Here is a 22,551-nt window from a genome sequence, read left to right as displayed (position 1 = left end):
TCAATTGGCCTGCGGAGCCAAAAGTATCTCCTGCTAACTGTTGTTTTCAAGCAAACCAGGCTCTCCTCCGCTGGAAACAGGAGTGAAATAGCTCCCCGCTCCCATCAATTTCAAACCCTGAGGCAGCACACGCACACCTTGGTCCTTCAAAGATACTATTTTGTATTTAATTGCAAATAAAGTCAACTCTCTTTTGAAAAGCAAACGAAGTGTTTATGAGATTAAACAATGGAGGCATGACTTGCAAAGGCGGGTACTAGAAGAGTACCTACAGTTAATAGAACAGGCTAAGGGTACAGGAAAATTGGAGTTTAACGCCTGTGCAATCATGGATACTGGGTGTTTTGAGGGAGTGAATGGTACTCAAAGTTAATGTCAAATATGCATGTTTGCGAGGCATCAATTGGCCTGGAGCCAAAAGTAGCCTCTGGTAACTGTTGTTTTCAAGCGAACCAGGCTCTCGTACGCTGGAATCAGGGGCGAAATAGCTCCCTGCTTCCTTCAATTTCAAACCCTGAGGACAACTTGGTCCTTCAAAGATAATATTTTGTATTTAATTGCAAATAAAGTCAACTGTCTTTTCAACAGCAAAAGAAGTGTTGATGAGATAAAACAATGGAGGCATGACTTGCAAGGACGGGTGCTAGAAGAGTATCTACAGTTAATAGAACAGGCTAAGGGTACAGGAAAATTTGAGTTCAACGCCTGTGCAATCATGGATACGGGGTGTCTTGCGGGAGTGAGTGGTGTGGACTCATTGTTGGGGGTTCTAAAAAGAAATCTAAAATCAACTCTGCTAGCGTAATCTGTGCAATTCACTTGCACATATTCAGCCCTTATTCTGTACACGGTTGTCATATGGCTGCACATTCCTCCTCCTCACTGTCATTGCAGCCGATATAGAAGAAGCTTAGAGAGCGAAATATTTACAGTGGAGGATTTCATGAATATCTAATAGTTCAAGCAACTGCCCCTCTGCCAAGCAAATAATGTGATGTTGTAGTCCTCACATTGTAGACAGTTTCAGATATTTGCAGCAGGAGGAGGTTGATTTTCCTCATTCCGACTTCGGCGGTAGCCGTGCTGGTAATTACCGGCACGGCTGCCGCTGGAGTCATGAATTTACCGGTGCCCGGGAATGGGCAATTACCAGGGCATTACAACCCCAGCGGATCCGGTAATTGCCCGTTACCGGGCGCCAGTAAATATTAGTCCCCATTCCTATTTGAGTCCCATTGGACTCAGTGGAAATGGGGAAGCCGGATGCACCGGCACCATTTGTGAACGGTGCCGGTGCATCCGACATGGTCTACGAGCGTGTGCCATTCCGCCCGGCAGGTCAGACCTGCCGGGCTGACAGGCCCCCACTCGCAGACCTCGTAGTTTGCTGATCCGGTAACAACGGTACCGGCAAGCTTACCGATACCGTAGTTTCCGGACCGGCAACCTTATAATGAGGCCCAAATGTTTAAATGTTAGGAACATTATGGATATAGAAGATGATCAAGCGGATGATCCTCTCCTGATTATATAAAGCAGAGTGCCATTATTACACTGGAAAACAGATGTGATAATTCACAATACCAAGGGAAGCAGGCGAGCCAAGTAGTATTGCTTTGCTTAGTTAACTCCCTTCCACTGACCTCCAAGACGGACATCATCTTTCTCCCTGCTCCCATCGCCCATCTCCTTCCCCCAAGACCTCCTCAATCCTTTGCCTAGGGCTTGCAAACTTGGGGCCCTCTTCAACTCTGGCCTAAGAATCCAAAGGTTCATCACTGCATCTGCCGCTGCTGCCAAAATCAATCTTGTTAATATAGGGATATTCCACTCCACCACTCTACCAAAACGCTAATGTCTACACTTGCCTCAGCAACTTGGACTATTGCTAGATCCTACTCCTATTCCTTCTTTTCCTTACACAATGTTCTCAAATTTGCTCCAAATACCTTTTACAACCTATCAAAATAGTCTCCCACCTCTCCACACTGGCACTACGCTGGATGGCTCTCTCCATGTAAAAATGCTGTCTCTCTTAAAGTACTTACTCTTCTCATAATCTATCCATGGCCTTGACACCCCTCCCCCCCACCTTGCTGACTGAATTGCTCATTCCTCTCTCTCTCCCAAACACTACAAACCTCCACTTTCCATAACCGCTCTGTTCCTGCTCCTCTATTCCTCCTCGTGCTCTGCTCTTTCTCCCAACTTGCCCCTCACCACTTGATGGCATTAAAGCCAGTCCTTCAGTAGAACTGTTTCAGACAAAATCCAGGATTCACTTATTATTTATAATTATTGACCAAGGAAAGGGAACTTTCTATCCCCTAACGAGCCCTTTTTAAATGTCCCCATTGTACACACCCTGAGTATGTCCCACATGCATATAATAACTCTTTATAGGTATGTTACTCTCATATAAATGCACTTGGCCTAATGTTTTATTCTAATTATGGCTGCAACTAGTCTCTGTCCCTGGTTTTTCTCTCTGAATTACCCTACATCAACTGGTTTACTTTCAGTCAGACACCCACCTTGCATTGTAAAGACACCCTACACTGGGACTGTCCCTCTCATATGTATGACCTGCTAAGCATGTCTTTTGTATGTAAAATGACATCCCTTTTGGCCAGTATTACAATAACAATGTACACCAAGCTATCTCAGTCTGTGAATAAGTTTACACTTAACTTTGAGAACCATATGGCATGCCAATAGCTTTTGAAAATAAATGATTATTATGAAAAATGCGGGAAACTACTTGGACAAAACATTACACTACTATGTACCAGGCACCAAGTACCAACTTAAAACTACAGGGTGGAATGTCTCCTGAGCCATGGATAATCATAGATGATCCACAGGAAATCCGAATGAAAATCAGAGGCTTAAAAAACTCCCACGCCCCAGGACCCGATGGGATCACGAACTCCGATCTAAAAACACTCGAAAATGAGTGGGCAAGTCTGCTAAGTAAAATCTTTGGCAGATGCTGCAACTTAAAAACGATACCACCCTCATGGAAACAAGCAACAATTGTTCCAATATTCAAGAAAGGAGACAAAAAGGACCCGATAAATTACAGACCAATTGCGCTCCTGGATGTCATAGGTAAAGTGTTTGGCTCAATGCTTCTCGATCGCTTCAAGATCTGGATGGAGGAATCACCCTGTAACGACCCACTCCAAACGGGATTCAAAAGAAATCTGGGCACGACAGCCAACATTCTAATGCTAAACGTGCTGAAAAACAGAGTACTGGAAGGAGGAACGAGAATCTTTGTGGCATTCATCGATCTGACACAAGCATTCGACCGGATAGACAGGGCCAGCCTATGGTCCAAACTTGAAACCTGGGACTGTCCACCGTCTATATTAAACCCGATTAAGGCACTATACACCGATACTTCAATACGCATCCGACTTGATCAAAACGGCCTTTTATCATCACCCATCCCAACAGCTAGAGGAGTGAAGCAGGGGTGCCCGTTGGCCCCGGCCCTGTTTCTGGCATTCATTGGCGACATCCAAAACGAGGATCCAAAAATTCGAGCATTTCCCCCAAAAATCTGCAAAATCCCGATAACACGATTGCTTTATGCAGACGACTTGGTCCTAATGGATCACACACCAATTGGTCTGCAGCGCCAACTGACAAAGCTTCAAGGGTATATGCAAGAAAACAAACTGGAAATAAACGCAAAGAAAACAAAATTCTTAGTACTGGAAAAAGCGACCAGGAAAACAGAAAAACTGAAACTAACTTTGGAAGGATCACTGATCGAGCGAGTGTTCGACTTCAAATACTTAGGAGTAACCCTAGACTCCTCTTCGCAAGACAAAGCCATGCAATCGGTCCTGATGTCCAAAGCCAACAAATTGGCAGCCCAAGCTAGGGCCATAGATAAAAAGTTTGGAAGATTCTCACTGATCCCTGTGCTAGAACACTATAAGAAAAAGGTGATGCCGACATTAACATATGGGGGAGATGCTATGATGAACTTACCACGATCCATTTGGACAAAAATTGAGGCAAAGTTTTGGCGAAAAGTCCTCAGACTCCCAAACTCGACCCCAATAGCCTCAATCCGACGAGAGCTTAGCTTACCCTCTCTCAGAAGTTCAGTCTCACAATCGTTTCTAAGACTGTTCAGGAAATGCCGGATGGCTGAGCCACCATCAATATACTTTCTCATCAATCTCGAAATAGAAAGGAATACAAGCAAATCCCTTAAAAAATGGAAAGAAGAAAACATCAGCTTGCTAGAACAGGTCAATGCAGACGAAGAACAACTAATAAAGTACCCAAAGAGAACCTTCACAAAAATCAAAGAACTCGACTGGATAAACACCCTGGAGACAGCAGGAAAAAATAAATTAACCTTACACCTGCCTCCAAACACGAAAAAACTCAATGAACTCCAGGAATATATAAAGAAGTTTCCATCCAGGAAAGGGAGAGACATGCTGATGAGAGCCCGTTTAAATGTCTTACAGACAAATGAGATCTTGTCAATTAGAGGCCAGTCGGGAAACAACAGTTGTCGATTTTGTGAGATACAAGAAAAGGAAACAATCCGCCACTTGCTCCTAAAATGTGCCTCAAACCAACATATAAGAAGTCGATACTTAAAATCAACCTTCACAGATTTCATCATAGAGGACGAAGAAATATGTTGGTCTCGTTTGATTGGAGGCGACAAAACATCATGGCAAATAGCTTCCTATAAAATCTTGGAAGCCATAAACTGGCCGACAAAGGCACATTTTTAGAGAGCTGTTCTCATTTTCTTTCTTTTTTCTTCTTTCCGTCACGATCACAGACAAAAGACAGAAACCTCAAATTTTGTAAAAATCTTTTGATTAAATACAAATAAAATAAAAAAAAAAAAAAAATGCATAATTGCAGAGGCACACTGCAGGCTCATCGAAAGGAGTACAACCTCTGTGCAGCTGCTATGATGGTAGCACACAGGATTAGCAGATCAACCGTAGGTGGAACTTCAATGTACCCCATGCTAGTGGGATGAGCTTTAGCTTGTCCGTCTCAGGCACAGTAGCTGGCTTGGCCTCATCTTGAGCTACTACCCAATGAAAACACAGGCCAAGGCTTTCTCACCCTAACACGTTTTACTAAGCCTGGAGCAGGTGGCATTTGTAGCGTCATTGCTCCGTTGGATATTAAAATGTACAACCTGCAGCAGCATAAGCAGCTTGGAATCCTGATTATCTATGCCGAAGATGGAGACTGAGCTTCGTGATCTATTTTTGCAACAATATGGAAACAGAGTCAGAATATGACGCAGGGGGAAGTGAAGACGAGAAAAGATGACGACCAAGGTATAGGTCCATGGGGGGCAACACGGAAAGGAGCGTGACATGGGAAGGGGGCAGAACTACGACCGGCACCAGACCAGCATTACACGACTGACAGTGTACTCCCATATGTTGAGAGACTTAGGGATCTCCCAGGATGAAGGAATGGGGTGACAGCTATAGAATGTTCGAGAGAAAGGATCACAAAGGGATCTGACAACTGTGCATGACTGCCCAGAGGAGAGCAAATAGACGTGTACACCAACACTAGAGATGCTGACAGGCAGATAAGGTTGACTAGAGGAGCGAGTGGGGAGGTAGAGCTCACACAACTTCCCCTAATGGAAAAGGGAGGGGCAACCTCAATATATGGTATGGGGCACGAAAAAGCCAATAATGGAACCTTGCGCTTGCTGAAACTGAATAGTCGGGAGGCAGCAGGCAACCGGAAGATGTGAGAGCCTTGCCCAGGCACTACACGGTAAAGCAAAACTAAAGTAGGTTTTCCAGTTTCACTGCGCCAACACAATAAATAAATCCAATACTGCTTGAGTTGAAGATTTATTGCAAAGTAAAGTAGAACAGCTTGACACGTGTTTCGAGCAGTCCTTGCTCTCCCTCTGAGGCTGATGAAAAACATATGAATTAAATTCAAGGTAAATAAAATAATGGTTGCAATCCATGCATGAACACAAATTTATACACACACAAAAGGGATTTTCAAAAATAATTAAAAAATTATATATAAGAAGAAGGGAGTGATATAGTGAAACACACGCGTTCCATGTGTACATTATCACATAAACCATAATGATAAAGTAAAACAGGTAAAAGGGGCAATCAGCACGGTATTGTAACCCAAGATTGAAAGGAATGATTTCCAATATAGATTAAAACACAACAATTATGATTTGCCAATTAGGCATGTAGTAGTTAGGCAGTCATCAAAGTAGAAACATTGTTCATCAGGGTACAATTAAGCGTAGTAAATATTTGATCATCCATTGTATAAAAAGAATTTATATACAAATACTGTGATTTAGGTGTGATAACGGATACGAAGCAATTGTGGCGGAATTTGTGTTGTCCCAATCTGGTGAGGCAAAAATAGAGTGAGATATAAAACAGCGAGAGGGAGGGAAGAGAAAAAACGGTAACGCTGTGATTAGTCTTCCATTGGGTATTTGTTTAAAGGCAAAATTGCAGTGCATACATTAAAAAGGTAAATTAAGAGTGGTGAGATACCTTATGATTGCGTGTTTGTTACCGTAATCATATCAGATGAATATAGGAGTTACTGAAAGAAAACATAAAGAAATTTCAGTATTACCATATATGGTACATAGTTTAAAGTACTTATGTCCATAAACAATGGACATGTCTTAGCATGGTCTGGTAGAGAGGAATGGATAAAATACCTGGATTCTATTTCATCGCAGTTGCGGCAATTACTGGTGAAGCTGTCCGAGCTGCGCGTGTCATTATAGGTATTGCGTGGTTTCAAAACAGACGGTTGCAAAAGATAACCGGGACCAGGTGTAATGCAAAGATAAGAAAAAGAGAAGAAGCAATCAAAATCAATGACTTTGAGCGTATCTGGAAATCTAACATGACTGATGTCACTACGGGTGCTAGGTGAGCGCTCCTCCGTGCGTGCGGGTGGTCTAAGGGGCTATGTAAAAAGTCATTACCTCGGGGGTCTTTCGACCGGCGTAGCTTCGCTGGTTCCTACGCGACCAGCACTTTCCCTTTAGTTAAGTACAATCACGTGTGTACAGCTTCAAGGCGGCAGTCAGCAAAGTTAGATTTTCACGGCGGCCATCTTAGAAGGTGTTCTGAATCATCAGAAAGCTTATGACTTATTAGCAAAATTGCGTGGAATCTGTCATCTAGGATATACACAAAACTAGTGATCGGTCCAGATCTTCATGACCCACAACTGATCATTTTTATAACCTCAGTCAAAGAGAACGAGTGGCCCTCACGGGACTCACACAGAATCAGGATCTCATAATCAAGGAAGCTGACAAAGGCGGCAATGTAGTCTTAATGAATAAAACCGATTACATTGCCATGGCTCTATGCCAGGTAATGACTTTTTACATAGCCCCTTAGACCACCGCGCTCGCACGGAGGAGTGCTTACCTAGCACCCGTAGTGACATCAGTCATGTTAGATTTCCAGATATGCTCAAAGTCATTGGGCCTCATTACGAGTCGGCCGTGCCGGAATCCGGTGATTCCGTGATGACGGTTACTCCACTTCCGCGACCGCAAGGTTGCAGAAAGAAGGGCCGATTACGGCACTTGGGTCGCACGCAACACACCAAGGCAGAAACAGAGTCACCGCCGTCATGTAAACACCCACGCACATGGACTTTACGCCACAGAAAACGGTGCTAAACCCGTGTCCGCCCCCGCCGACACGGAAACACCGGAAGCGGAAACACCAACACCGGAAGCGGAAACACCATGACCGCGGGAAAAAAACGGAAACAGAGAGGCGTCCATTATATAAAGCACAATCCACTGCCATCCTCAGACACCACAGGTCAGATTACCTCCCTGAGACTGACAACTCATCGAATGGCATCCAGGATACCAGCACGCGAGCAGCGAAATCCGCGCTTTAGTGAAGCAGAGCTCACAGTTCTGGTGGACCACATTGTTGAGCATGCAGAAAAGCTCTTTAGTGCAGACCAGCGGCGCGTTACTCAGCAACGGCGCAAGGAGGTGTGGGCGGAGGCAGCACGCAAGTGTACAGCGGTCGGTGTGACCACACGCTCTGTGAAGAACTGCCAAAAGAGGTGGGATGACCTCAGGCTCCGGGTGCGCAACCTCATGACTGCACACCGCCAACACAGCACTGGCACTGGTGGAGGCCCTGCATCCCCTCTCAAGTTGCAACCGTGGGAGGAGCGCTGCAGCAGTGTCATGCACCTCGAAGGCATCCATGGCATAGGAGAGGCAGTGGCAGGAGTGAGCCCACCTGCACATGCTGGTAAGTGCACATAGTACAAAACCATAAGTGTGAATGGGAGTGACCCTATGGACCCACTCACAATGCCCCCCCAACAGGGCAGGAGTGACCCAATGGACCCACTCACAATGCCCCCCCCCAACAGGGCAGGAGTGACCCAATAGACCCACTCACAATGCCCCCCCCTATAAGGGCAGGAGTGACCTAATGGACCCACTCACAATGACCCCCGCCCCAAAAGGGCAGGAGTGACCCAATGGACCTACTCACAATGCCCCCCCCAAACAGGGCAGGAGTGACCCACTGACTGGCCAGATGGACCCACTGACTGGCCAGATGACAAGTAACACATCCCCAAAGCATGAACCCGGGAAATGCACACAGTGCATGCCTGACTGGAAGCAGACATCAATAGTCACAAGTGTGTACATGCAAGTGGTCATGGATTATCATGGTGGATGCATGTGATGGACACATCTAGTAACATCACACAACTAACAGCATGCCCTCTGTATCCCCACAGTCGAGCCAAGTGACAGCGACGGCCAAGAGGCAACGCAGCAGCCACCTGCACGCGCCCAACTCAGCACTTCTGCCCAGGAGGATGATGCTAGCTGATCCAGCACACAAGCACTGGCTGCATCAGGCACACCGGCTACATCAGGCACACCAGCTACATCAGGCACACCGGCTACATCAGGTACACCAGCATACGCCACCATCCCCATGCAGGCACCCACCCTAGCCGCGGATGATGATTTGCAGCCCAACTGCACAGCTGAGGAGGCTGCATCAAGTGATGGAAGTGCCCCGGCCATGCAGGCCGAAGCAGTACAACAGGGTGAGGGGGACAACATGGATGAGGTGTCACCCATCCATGGCCTACAGTTCAGCCCCCAAGAACTGCACAGCCCCACATGCTCCCCAACTCCCTCCATGGCTGAGCTCAGTACACGCTTGCAGCACTTTGAGCAACAACAGGCCACCCTGACGCAGCTGGTGGAAAGTCAGCTGGAGGAGGCCAGGCTGCAGCGTGAGGAGGCCGTGCATCAGCGGGAGGAGGCCAGGCTGCAGCGTGAGAGCAATGCTACGTCGTTTCAGCGTCTCTCCAGGTCGATTGGACGATTTGCGGCCACTATTGTCACCCTAGCACGCCATGTCAGGGAAGGGAACAGTGTGCAATCCAGCATTGCTCAGTCAATGTTGGTAGCCCAGCAGGTGTTTCAAGGGCGCTTGCCCACAGTCACACCGACAGTCACCTCAGCCAGCACCACCCCATCCAGCTCTGCCACTGCCAGGACACAGAGGCGTTCTAGTCGGCTGACTGGAGCCGCCAGCAAGGACACGGCACAGCATAAGCGCCCCCGCAAATAGTGGCATGTGGGGATGCCAGTCAACATGACATTTGGGGAAACCATGGGTGTAGGGGGGTGGGTACGTTTGGGTGGTGGGGGAGGTCCATTAGGGGGTTAGTTGTTTGGGGCCTGGTTGGGGGTGTGTACGTTTGGGTGGTGGGTGGGCATGGGGCTACAGCTTACCTACCCAATGCACTTTCTTACCTGGTTTATTGAAAATACAACACCTTTGAAAAGTACCATAATGAGTGGACATCTGTCATTTCATATGCAGTACAATTAAAGGGTATTTCTGGTCCTAAATTTTTATTGTCCCTACGGGTCGGCCATGTGTTTTTAAACATTAATCGGTTGATCGTAGTAAAATTTGCTATGTATCTTACCCGACCTTTCATCCACTAAACAAACGATAAATCTCACTTTTACATAAATAGACAATTATCTCCATATTTATGGTTCTCTAGGGCTGCAAAGCACACCGTCAATATACAAAGATGGAGAGTACAATTCAAGTTCTCAGAGATGGCTTTACACAGAATGTTGCAAAGTAAGAATGTATGCACGTTCACAGTGAAGGTCAGCTGCTTCGATTTATTGCTCACGGGCCGGAGTATAAGGTTCTATTGTTTTTTTACCTTGACAGACAGGCACTGTGCCTAAAGACTTCTTTTGAAGGAGGGGTGCAATAACGTAAGAAATTTCAGAAACAAGACCGATTTTCATGTTTGTTCACTATAAGAAAGATCGTTGGCACAGACGGAGTGGTATTTAGGGACTGCATTACGCCTAGACAATGGAAAATGCAAATCTAATGTAAGTAACCCTTTAGATGATTTTATACCGGAATATATTAACAATAGCGGAGCGTTAAAGCCCGGTTAAGTTGTACTTGTTCGTTCAATGTGGCATTTTGTACCGCGCACTATCAACGCCGAAGTGGTCCCCTGGCACTCAAGTGGCTCTGAAAAAGGCAGAGGAGAGGGGGTGGGTTAGTGGGAATAACTTAACATACTCCGTTGCACTATCCTCGCTAGTAAATAGTTTCAGGCCCAATAAATAAAATGAATAATTTTAATGAAGATCGGCTGGAGAGACTAATTTATGTTTTTAATACAGGTACATCCTTCCCTACTGCCAATGCCATCATTTCCAGACCCCAGCCGACGGGTTCTTCAGCTGCCAGGTGCAGCTCCATGTCAACAACTTCACCACCCTGATCATTTTATGGGACGATCGGCAAGGACCAATATGCCCTTACGCGGTACTAGCGGCTAGAAGCAACATACCAACCGTTACAGTGGTGTAGTGCCTCGTTGTTGGAACAGCCTTGCGATTATCAGTGCGACCATAGTGCTTCTTTTATCATAAACCAACACCCTGTGTACCGCAAAGGAACAGCGCGTGACTCAAGATTAACTTTTGCGGATCGAGAGCAAAGACAAAAGCGAATCGCTGAATATTCTCTAAACATTTGACGTCAAATAAATGTACTTTACCAATTGTACAATCTTGTTGTTTGCTTTTGAACCACAGTTTCATATTCCGAATTGTGGCGCGCTGTGTTGTGAGATGATCTGTGTTGTTTTACGGGTTCTGTGTGAAGTCGCGTAGAAGTCGACTGGGCGCGTTTGGCTACGCAGCCCAGTAACGTCACGGAGAGAGGCGGGGAATATGAACGCTTTGTTGATGTCAGGCTCAGGGGCGGGGGATATGATTTAGTGCCGCAAAAGCAGGTCAGCCAGGGCGATGGGGCAAGTGATAGGATTATCACATAATGTCGGCGCACAGCCGCCTGATTTATCGTTTGTTTAGTGGACGAAAAGTCGGGTAAGGTCCATAGGAAATTTTTCTACGATCGACAGATCCATGCCTGAAAACACATGGCCGACCCGTAGGGCCAATTAGAATTTGGTCACGGAAATACCCTTTATTCATGTAGTGGCATCACCATATCCCTGAAATGCTGTGGATGTGCTATCTCTCAAAAGTAAATGCGAATCAGTGCATCCCGTGCTCGTTGTCCATCTAGTGGACCCCCAGGAGGTGGTTGTGCCATCCCATCCCCACCCCCATCCCCATCCCCATCTCCGTCTCCGTCACCATCCCCATCTTCATCATCTTCGTCTGGGGGCATTGGAATGTTCCTGCGCAGGCACAGATTGTGCAGCATGGCACAAACGAGCGTAATTTTACCCGTCTTCACTGGGCTGTACAGCAGTGATCCGCCAGATCTGTTTAAACAGCGGAACCGGGCCTTCAGTAGTCCAAATGTCCTCTCAATCATGCCACGTGTGCGGACATGTGCCCTGTTGTACGCATCCTCATGCCTGTTCCTTGGCCTCGGTACAGGCGTCATCAGCCATGGCGTGAGTGCATATCCGGCATCTCCTACATGGGATGTAGATGTGGGAGACATGTCAGTGTTGGTAGTATCATGTCTTCATCAGATGTAGTGCAATCTTGTGTCATTGTTCATTCATGCGTATGTGTCATGCAGTGTTTTCACTGATGGGTGTTAATCTTCTATGGCCATCATAGTGGGGGTTGGCAGCTGGACATTGACCAATGCATTGGTATGCATGTGGCTTGTGAGTATGGCATTGTGCAGTGATGTGCACACATGACAGGGTCACTCCACAGTGATGATATAGTAGATGCAGGACATCTCATGTACAGCCATCATGTGCATTGTGAGTGCTGTGTTGCATATTATGGGGGGGGGGGGGTTGCTGTGGCTCCAGGTGTGTGTGCCAGCGGTAGTTCAAGCTGTGTGTGTGAGGTGGCAGGGTATGTACGGCCACACTGTGGCTACCTGTCATGTGTTGTTTTGTGAAGTTTGGGTTCTACTGTCTATTCAGTGGATGGGCGGGGGGTGATCCATGTGCAGTCGCAGCAGCCCACTCACGTAGCTCATTGCCCTGGTCACACACACACAACCCACTTACACAGGTCCAGAGCATTGGCAGCTGTACTCACCCAATAGCCATGTGCTTTGTCCAGCATAGCGTTCCATGTACCGTGGCAATGTTGAATTCCGCAGAACCATTGAGTCGTGGGTTGAGCCCAGGAAACGTGTGCAGCAATGTGTAATCACTTGCGTCGCATCACATACCATCTGTACATTCAGTGAGTGGTACTGTTTCCTATTGCGGAACACCATTTCAATTGCACGTGGTACTGTCAGCTCAATGTGGGTGCAGTCGACTGCACCTATGCGATTTGGCATGCCTGCTATGGCATGGAAGGCCAACTTGGTGGCAATCACCTGGGGGAGGGTACGGGGTAGGGCAATCTGTTCAGACACATGGCGCAACAGGGCATCCAGTACCTGAAGCAGGATTATCGAGAAACAAGGTTGTGATAGGCCGTGCAGCTCACCGACTGTATGTTGATAGGTACCTGTGCCAAGAAAATGCAGTACAGACACGACCTTCACGAGGGGGGGGGGTGGCGGTGGGGGTGTCTATGTGGCTGCTGATGTCGTCCTCTATCAGGCCAGTGATGCACAGGATTGTTGGACGGTCCAGTCGGTATAATGTGTGGATCTGTCCTGGGGTGAGGTTCCAGGGTGAGGCCCTGATGCGTGGTATTGCAGGCTGCCTGCGGGGTGTTGCCGGCTGGACAATGGGGTTTGCCATGGGTACAGGGTTAGCTGGTTGCCGCCTGCGCCTCCTACGCCTCCGCCTCCTCCTCCTCCTCTGCAACATTACTGCCATCATGTGCAGTGCTGCCTGTTGGTTGAGTAGGCCCAGTCCCAATGCTACTAGAGCTGCTGCCTGCATGGTTCTGTTTTGAGTTGGGCTGGGTGTGGCCCTTTTGTACGCTCCCAGTGGCCTGCTGGGTCCAGCTGGGCTGATTTGGTGCACCTGTGGCCTTATTCAGGACACCAGGCACAGTTTAACGTCATGTTCACTGTGGCGGCGGTACCGCCCCGCGGGGTTAACGGTTTTACCGCCATTTTGTTGTCGGTGTTTCCATGTCCGCGCTAGTTGTGATGCTCGCTGTGTTTCATATTGCTGGCAACGGAGGGGTTTCCATGCAGGCAGAGTTTACGGGAGCTTTAACTCTGCGGTTGGAGGTGGTGCTATTTCCGGGTTCGCAGGTCATGATTAGGCGGACATGGAAACGGTGCCGGTATGGTTATACCGGCAGCGTTAATTCCGGACCGGGGCACTTGTAATGAGACCCATTGATTTTGATTGTTTCCTCTCTTTGCGTTACACCTGGTCCCGGTTATCTTTTGCAACCGTCTGTTTTGAAACCACGCAATACCTATATTGACACGCACAGCTCGGACAGCTTCACCAGCAATTGCCGCAACTGCGATGAAATAGAATGCAGGTATTTTATCCATTCCTCTCTACCAGACCATGCTAAGACATGTCCATTGTTTATGGACACAAGTACTTTAAACTATGTACCATATATGGTAATACTGCAATTTCATTATGTTTTCTTTCAGTAACTCCTATATTCCTCTGATATGATTACGGTAACAAACACGCAATCATAAGGTATCTCACCACTCTTAATTTACCTTTTTAATGTATGCACTGCAATTTTGCCTTTAAACAAATACCCAATGGAAGACTTATCACAGCGTTACCGTTTTTTCTCTTCTCCCCTCGCTGTTTTATACCTCACTCTATTTTTGCCTCACCAAATTGGGACACCACAATTTCCGCCATGATTGCTTCGTATCCGTTATCACACCTAAATCACGGTATTTGTATCTAAATTCTTTTTATACAATGGATGATCAAATATTTACTAATGCTTAATTGTACCCTGATGAACAATGTTTCTACTTTGATGACTGCCTAACTACTACATGCCTAATTGGCAAATCATAATTGTTGTGTTTTAATCTATATTGCAAATCATTCCTTTCAATCTTGGGTTACAATACCGTGCTGATTGCCCCTTTTACCTGTTTTACTTTATAATTATGGTTTATGTGATAATGTCCACATGGAACGCGTGTGTTACAGTATATCACTCCCTTCTTCTTATATATAATTTTTAAATTATTTTTGAAAAACCCTTTTGTGTGTGTATAAAATTGTGTTCATGCATGTATTGCAACCATTATTTTATTTACTTTGAATTTAATTCAAATGTTTTTCATCAGCCTCAGAGGAAGAGCAAGGACTGCTCGAAACACGTGTCAGGCTGTTCTACTTTACTTTGCAATAAATCTGCAACTCAAGCAGTATTGGATTTATTTATTGTGTTGGCGCAGTGAAACTGGAAAACCTACTTTAGTCAACCTCAATATATAACATGGAAACACATTGACAAGGAAAATGTGAGATGTAGGTTACCTTTTGTTAACCGCGGGTGCTGGGAAATGGATATATGAGATGTAAAGAATGACAGCGGGACACAGATTAGCAGTGGGGGATGTAAAGGGACTATTAGTGGCAATTCTCTGAGAGGCTGCTGATGACGTATGGAAAAGGGTGGGGTTTCCAGGAGTGACTATTCAAGACACAGCACATGATGGTTCGCCGTTTGCGAATTGCAGAGCAGCCGTTTTGCAAGCTTTAAGGACACAATACCCAGACACGTCAGACATTAGCGCGATTATGGTCTGCAAGATGGAGGAGTGTGACATATTGGTTAAAGATACACTACAGGAGGTACCACAGGGGATGGCGATGGCGCTAAAAGCACCACCATCCTTCTGTGAGGAGGATTTGGCCAAGATGCCCAGCATCCTATGGACCACTAGTCCCTATGATGTGGGGCTTCTGAAAGGAGTGGGTGGAGTGAAGATGCCCACTCCCTGACACAATATCCCAAAATCAGAATAATGGGCACAGCCCAGTAGGGAATGAGACCAGGAGAGAGATTGCAAGTTTAACAAAGTTTATATAAAGAAAATTGTGCATGCAGAGAACTCTGCTGCCTGCCCGGAGAGCGCTCTGCCAACAGATACACGGGCAGCACATTAAAAAGGCATCCAGCGTCATAAATGACATCACATTACAATATACTATCCCGCAACTCGATTGGGTCAAATCATCAGCACAGTATGGATCCATACATGTTGACCTCATGGGATTGGTGGGTACTTGGACGTCACTCCTACAGCACGTGGGTCAGCTGGGCTCATCTTCGCAATGTGAAGGTCAGACCAGCAAAATTACACTTTCCCTGACTAACTGACCTTGCAAAAACAGCATTTGAGGGCATGAGACAAATGACACTCGTAAAGTCAGGTAGGAATGTGGGTGCCTTTCAGAGTTCATACACAAGTTACATGCAGGCCTCGTACCCTCTGCACTCTGGTACCCAGAAACCTAGAATCCCCATCCCAGGTTCCCACCTTGGAGTTTTTGATCTACCTAATGCCTCATGACACAAGTAGACAAGTGTTAGGTTTAGAAAGAATATATGAGCTTTTGGTGTCAGAACTCTTGGGGGTGTCTTTGTTTGGTCACTACAGGGGGCCAGATGTGTATCTGTAACAAAGAGCAGGGGGCATGGGCCTGGTAGTTTACAGCTTATCAGGGTGGGGGTCAGAAGAGACAGAAGCAGGTTTAGTGGAGTGGAGATGGATGGGTTCTCAGGCAGAGACCTGTTCTGGTCTCACACAGTGCAATGAGCTCATCTGTTCTGGGACGACACTGAAGGTTGCGACAATGAATAGCTGGACTTCTGTGAGAACTGTGTTTGTGCGAAGGTGGCAGGAAGCAGTGGGGTGGGGGGCATCAGGGCCGGTGGTGTGAAGCGCGGGGCAGAGGGAGAGGGAGAGACAGGTTTTTAGAGATCATTTTCAGGCCTAGTAAAAGATGGTGTCTGGAGGGGAATCGAAAATGGAGCCTTTGCCCATTAATAATGTCTAATTACATACGTTCCGTGTTAGTAATTAGTGAGTAATTAACACAAACTTTAGTTGAGAAGAAGGGGGGTGACGTTTACCCCCCTTCAGCTCAAGCAAGATCTGTGTTGCCGGAGTGCAGGAGGGGTGGGATAAACCACCTCTCTCCCAACAAGAGTGAAGATAAAACTGAAACCAATAGCTATTTTACCCAGAGTCAAACAATACCCACTGTCAAAGGAGGCAGACATGGGCATTTATGAGACAACTTCAGCATTAGTGGAGTGGGGCATTCCAATTCCATCAGAATCACCATACAAGACTGGTGTGTACCCAGTCAAGAAAGCAAAAGGGGGCTCATGGTGTTTTATCCAGGACTTGCATCCTCTTAATCATATTGTAGAGGCAGAGTATCCTTTGGACCCATATCCAGTGACAATTTTGTGCAGCATCCCAGTGGAAGCTGCCTGTTTCACGGTCATAGACTGAAAGAACACCTTCTTCTCTTTACAACTACACCCAGACTCACAAGATTTGATTTCCTTTATGTATAGAAGCTAGAAGTGGAAACATACTAGACTTCCTGAAGGGTACTGTGAGTCACCCTCCATATTCAATAGGGTCCTATAGATGGACACAGGCAATGTACAGATGGAGAGCACAGTCATACAGTATGTAGACGACATTTTGATTTGCAGTACGACCGAAGAACAGTGTGGAAATGATTCAGTACACATGCTGACAGTGTTAGCTGACAAGGGCTACAAGGTGGACAAAGCCAAACTACAGTACTGTCAGAAAGAAGTGCTATACATTGGATAGATGATCTCACAAAATGGCTGACAGGTGATGCCAGAAAGGGCGGAAGGGAATACGCAAGACAGCAAAACACACGACAGAGAGAGGTGCACAACAGTGAGAGAGAGGCAGCTCTTCCTGTACAGAACAGGTAGTGCAGACAGATGGTTTGCCAAGAAGGAAGCAGGCAAAACATAACACCTTTTGCCATATATTGGAAAGCCCTGAAACAATGGCTGGCTCTTTCAGATTCCTTGTTTATTACTTCAACTGTCTCTGCTCCTACAGTCTTAACTACTAACTCTACAACTTCCTTCACAATTCTGCCGGTTATATTATCAGCAATTACAATCCCAATCTCTCAGATCTCTCCACTAAATACTTTGAAGACCAAATCAGTCTCTGAGAAAGGGGATGCAGTGGAGCGTGTTGATTCAGTTATTCTAGATTAATCTTTTCTGTGTTTGTGCAATGACTTTGGGGAAGAACGCTGCTCTTCTTTGGTGGTGCTTTATAAGCAATGGGTCTAACTCCTCCACCTATTGCTTTACTGCTACAGATTTTTTATCTAAACGAGGCTCCTAAACCTCCTTGCCACAAAGACGACTTCACACCAAGGAATGGTAAATTGCGGTGGGACTAACATACTGCCCAAATTAAATGTGCTGAGGCCGGCTTTGATTTTGGCTTTTCATCTTGTGCTGGAATCACTTCTTAGTTTATATGACAATATGAAAGACATTGTCCAAGACAACGCAAATAGGATCTCAGGAGTAGACCTTAAGATATCATCTTTGACACAACATATTTAGAAGCTGGCTACTACCACCCCCGATACTGAAGCTCAACAATCGACTGTCGATAGTCTTACCCCGCTGTTAGACTGTTGTACTAGTGTCTCTCCAGTGCTATTTGAGTCTCCTAGAGAGGAAGAAGGGAGATGTCATGCTGTTACCTCCGAGGATGTGAATGTTTCAAACTGTTCACCTGTGAATTTGATGAGGAAAACTAAAAGAAATAATTCCAGCAAAAGAAAAAAAGAATGTACCTAACATCAACAACAATGAACCGTAATCTTGCCTGAAATTCTTGTGATTCCGTCCCCCCTCGTATGTGGAGGAAATAATTGATCTAATTTCTCAGGGTTTCAGGAGACTGTGGTGGACGATTCAGTGGCCAGAAGCTCTATTGCGTCTGAAGATAATACCATAACAAAGAAAGGGCTTTTTATCAAACCAGAAGAAAATTACCACCTTTCTTATTCCAGTAAGTGAAGTATCTCTGGGTGAAAGATTGTCTCCAGAATTGCAGGTGGACAACCCTGCTGACTTAAACTTGGTTTCGGACCAACCTACGATGGAGTATGTTCCTTAGTCCATAATGGGGAATTCCTTGGGGTCCAACAATATGGTGGCATCTTTGACCACTGAAACAGCTTCAGCAATCAGAGTCACATATCCGAAATTAACTCTGCAGTGTAAGGTACTCATGGTGGCAACAGTAAATACAGACACAAGTCATCACACTTCAAGGGTGTTTAATGGACAATGAACGCAGGGTGGAAAAATGCCTAACCTAAACCTAACCCTAAGATCGGAGCAAGCGTCGACCATCAAATGAAAATTAAGGCAGTCCTAGTGGCGTTGTGTCAAATAAAAGGGCCTATATTAAGAAAAACCTATTGCCAAGTCCTTACAACTAATTATAGAAAGAGTGTGGGATAGGGCTTCAATATGCATCTCATTTCTTTGGGCTTGGACTCCTTTCAAATGTCAGCCTCCCTCTTCTGGGTTCACTATGGCTTTTCTTACTTTAAACAATTCTTTTGATCAACTTTTGGGTGGGGATTTTCCACCCCTAGATCTCCTTTCTTCCGGCTCTGACCCCTTTCAAATGTCTTTTGTCTCATTAGCATCCCTCTGCCGTGTTCACTCTTGCTAGCTCCTGCAACACTCTGTTCAAGGGCTCACTTCATCAAGCGGGATTCGTTTCCCTTTCCTTCTCAATAGTTTGTCGGTCAAAGACTTTCGATTGTACAGGGATTTTGCAAGACCTCCTGTATGACCAATTTGACCTGTCTTGGCGGCTCTCCTATGGCCTTCTGGTGTATGTAGTTGTAATCAACATGGGATTGAACAGGGGTTCTCAAGTCAGCACCCACATGGTGCCGGTTTCCTCTACAGCTGGTCTTGCCTTAACACTTTCACATTTCTTTGAACTCTTTTCCCTATGCCAATTTGCGACTTTCATTCAACACAGCCCAACTCTTATCGGTTCTTCGACTCACTGGTTGTGATGAACCGCTTGACTTTCCTTGGAACTGGAGTCAAGGCCGGCACCACAGTAGCAGGAGTTTCCCTTGTTCCGGCTCATCAGTGTAGGCATGCTCCATGTACCATTGACATCTGCTGCAAGACACTTGGGCTATTGTCCATGGCCTTACAATTTCCTCTGCAGAGGTTTCACGGGTCTGAGTCGAAAAGGGCAAGGTTGCGTCTTTCCTTATAAGCCTCTCGATATTTGCTGGCTTTCTCCTCCTTTTGAACTGCCGGGTGTGGATAGCTGTCTCGTCGTGCTGTCTGCATGGCTTGTACTGTGCTCTCTCGCTCCACCTTTTATCCCTGTGGGGAAAAGGAAGGGCCATCAGGTGTGTGCGATTTAAGTCAATTGCCTGACTTTGCCTGATCCTTGTGTCGGGACATGTCAGGTAAACAGTTTTATTACAAGTCTATTGTTTTTCATGAGCTAAAACAGTGATTGTGTTGGAAAGAGGAGGGGTTGGAGTGTCAGAGTATTCTACAGGATGGTATGGGGATGAGGTGTTATAGGGAATTATAGGGCCTCATTACACGGTACGTGGTAAAAAACAGCATTTACCGGCATGGCGCTATTAACGTGTCCGCCTTGGCAAGAAGCCGCTAATTGCGTACCATTATGAGTACGCAGACACGAGCATAGCGCCATGCCGGTAATGACCCTACCGCCATGCCGCTAAAGACCCCAAAAAAAACCTTAGCGGCACTGACGAAAGCGCTGATAGCACTTCCAACCTCCTGCACCACGCAAATAGCGGCCACCGCTATTAGCGGTCACCGTTAAATAGCGGAACCGGAAATAGCGTCATCGCACAGGAATGGGAAAGAGCACGGCAGCCATCTTTAAAAACACAATCCATTGCCATCCTCTGCCCCCAGGACCTGTTTCCACACCAGTGCCATCCAAAAGCCTCAAGGATCCCCTCACCATGCCAAAGGTCATAAAGAAAACCACAGACCGCCAGCGTAAAGAGAAATATACGAATGAGGAACTGATAATGCTGACAGAGACACTTGCAGCAAACTCTGATGTCGTATTTGCCAATGACATGCGGCGGGAGACCCTGATCCAGAAAAAGGCCATCTGGGCAGAGGTCGCCCTGAAAGTCATTGCGGTGGGCATCACCACCCGCACCGTTATGGAGTGCAGGAAGCGGTGGGACGATCTCCGCCTCCGGGTCTGTAGCATACTGTCTGCGAACCGCAAGCTGGCCATGGCCACAGGAGGTGGTTCTGATTCACCAATTAAACTCAAGGAGTGGGAGGAGACCTGCGCCAGCACGATTGGTGTCGAGTCCATCGAGGGAGTCGGGAGCATGGAGCATGGTGTGGGCACAACATCAGATGGAGGTGAGTGGACACATGAAACAATACACTGTGAATGGTGAGGCACCCCCCAAATGTGAGCCCAGATTCACCTCATGGATGCGGCCACAAACATACATGTACACAACCCTGCCCATGTGAGTGTCACACCCCAACACACACACATGCACGCATCACCACAGACAAGTGCCACACAGACCCATGCATGGATGACCCACTCAACAGGCCCATGACCTGAATGCCCACTAATGAAGTCACAATGGACAGAACAGCATGATGAATTGAATCTGCTTGAAGCACGGTGAACCATCACCAATGCCATCCCCCTCTTTGTCCCCCACAGGCTCACATACCGACAGCGAAGAACCTGCCACAGCGACTCAGGCTCCCCCTGCCAAGAAAAACCCAGGGCACAGGACACAGGGCACACCCCCACCACATCAAGGGGCACAGGGAGGAGTGAGCACCTGCAGAGGGGCAAACATCGCAAGAGCGCCACTGCACCAATACCTCAATCTACGCCAGCAACAATTGCCACACCCACTGATGTGAACCCCCCCAACACAGGTTACACCCACGGAGGGCCCACCCTCCGCTGCCACAAGTTCAACTGGTGAGGCAGCTGCCACAGCGCTGCTGTCAGATATGGAGGACCCCAGTGAGTTCACCATGCAAATGCACACCCCCAGCCCCCCAGGAAGCCCAGAAGCAACTCCACGGCCAACACCAGGATCCAGTATCCATGGCCAGTCTGGCGAGGAGAACACGGGAGGGTGCTGGAACCCACCGGTGGCCTCACCTGATGGCCGGGACATAGTGAAAGGTGCAGCAGCCACACCACGAGCTGGCCACAGTGGCCATGACCTGGCCACCATCAGGCAGCGCCAGGAGGACATTACAGTGCTGGTTGGGCAGCATGTGGAAGAGGCTGCCTGTCTCAGGGGGGAGGTCACGGAGACTGCTAGTCACTCGAGGCTGGCGATGGAAGCCTGTACCTACAGGCTGTGTGAGGAGATTGTCCAACTGAGGCAGGTCCTCACGCGCATAGCGGACGTGATGGACCGCCAGTTCCCACCACCAACACAGGGACAAACAGCCACCTCATCATCTGCGAGTTCAAGGCAGACAAGCCCCCGCCGCCGCTCCATGCGCACCACGAGACGCACACCCTCCCAACCTCCTAATGGTGGTGGTGGCAATGGGAATTAGGGACAGCAGGGTCTAGCTGGCACATGTGTAGCAGGACACCAACATTGTGCAAGCCACACATGGGGTTGTTGTGGGGGGAGCGGGGAGAGGGTGTTTTGGGAGTGTTGTAGGGGGAGGCGGGAAGGGGGAAAGGGTGTTTTGGGAGTGTTGTGGGGGGAGTTGGAGGGGGAAAGGGTGTTTTGGGCGTGTTGTGGGGGGTGGGGTTTAAAGTGTGGTGGGATAGTTGGGGACATGCACTTTTTCAGCACATTATACCTTAATACACTGGTGACTAGTTAAAACACAGGCTTGGACTTCGTCATTGTGTATGTATACTTTATTGGGGACAGGGTCCATTGTGCGCTTCACCACAAACACCAGTGCTCTAATACCCATATTCATCCTACAGAGTTGAACCATGTGTCTCAGAATATTTGGTTGATCAGATG

Source organism: Ambystoma mexicanum, chromosome 6q (assembly GCF_040938575.1).
Source record: "Ambystoma mexicanum isolate Mex_15411 chromosome 6q, UKY_AmexF1_1, whole genome shotgun sequence".
NCBI lineage: Eukaryota > Metazoa > Chordata > Amphibia > Caudata > Ambystomatidae > Ambystoma > Ambystoma mexicanum.
Note: the sequence above shows the minus strand (reverse complement) of the source record.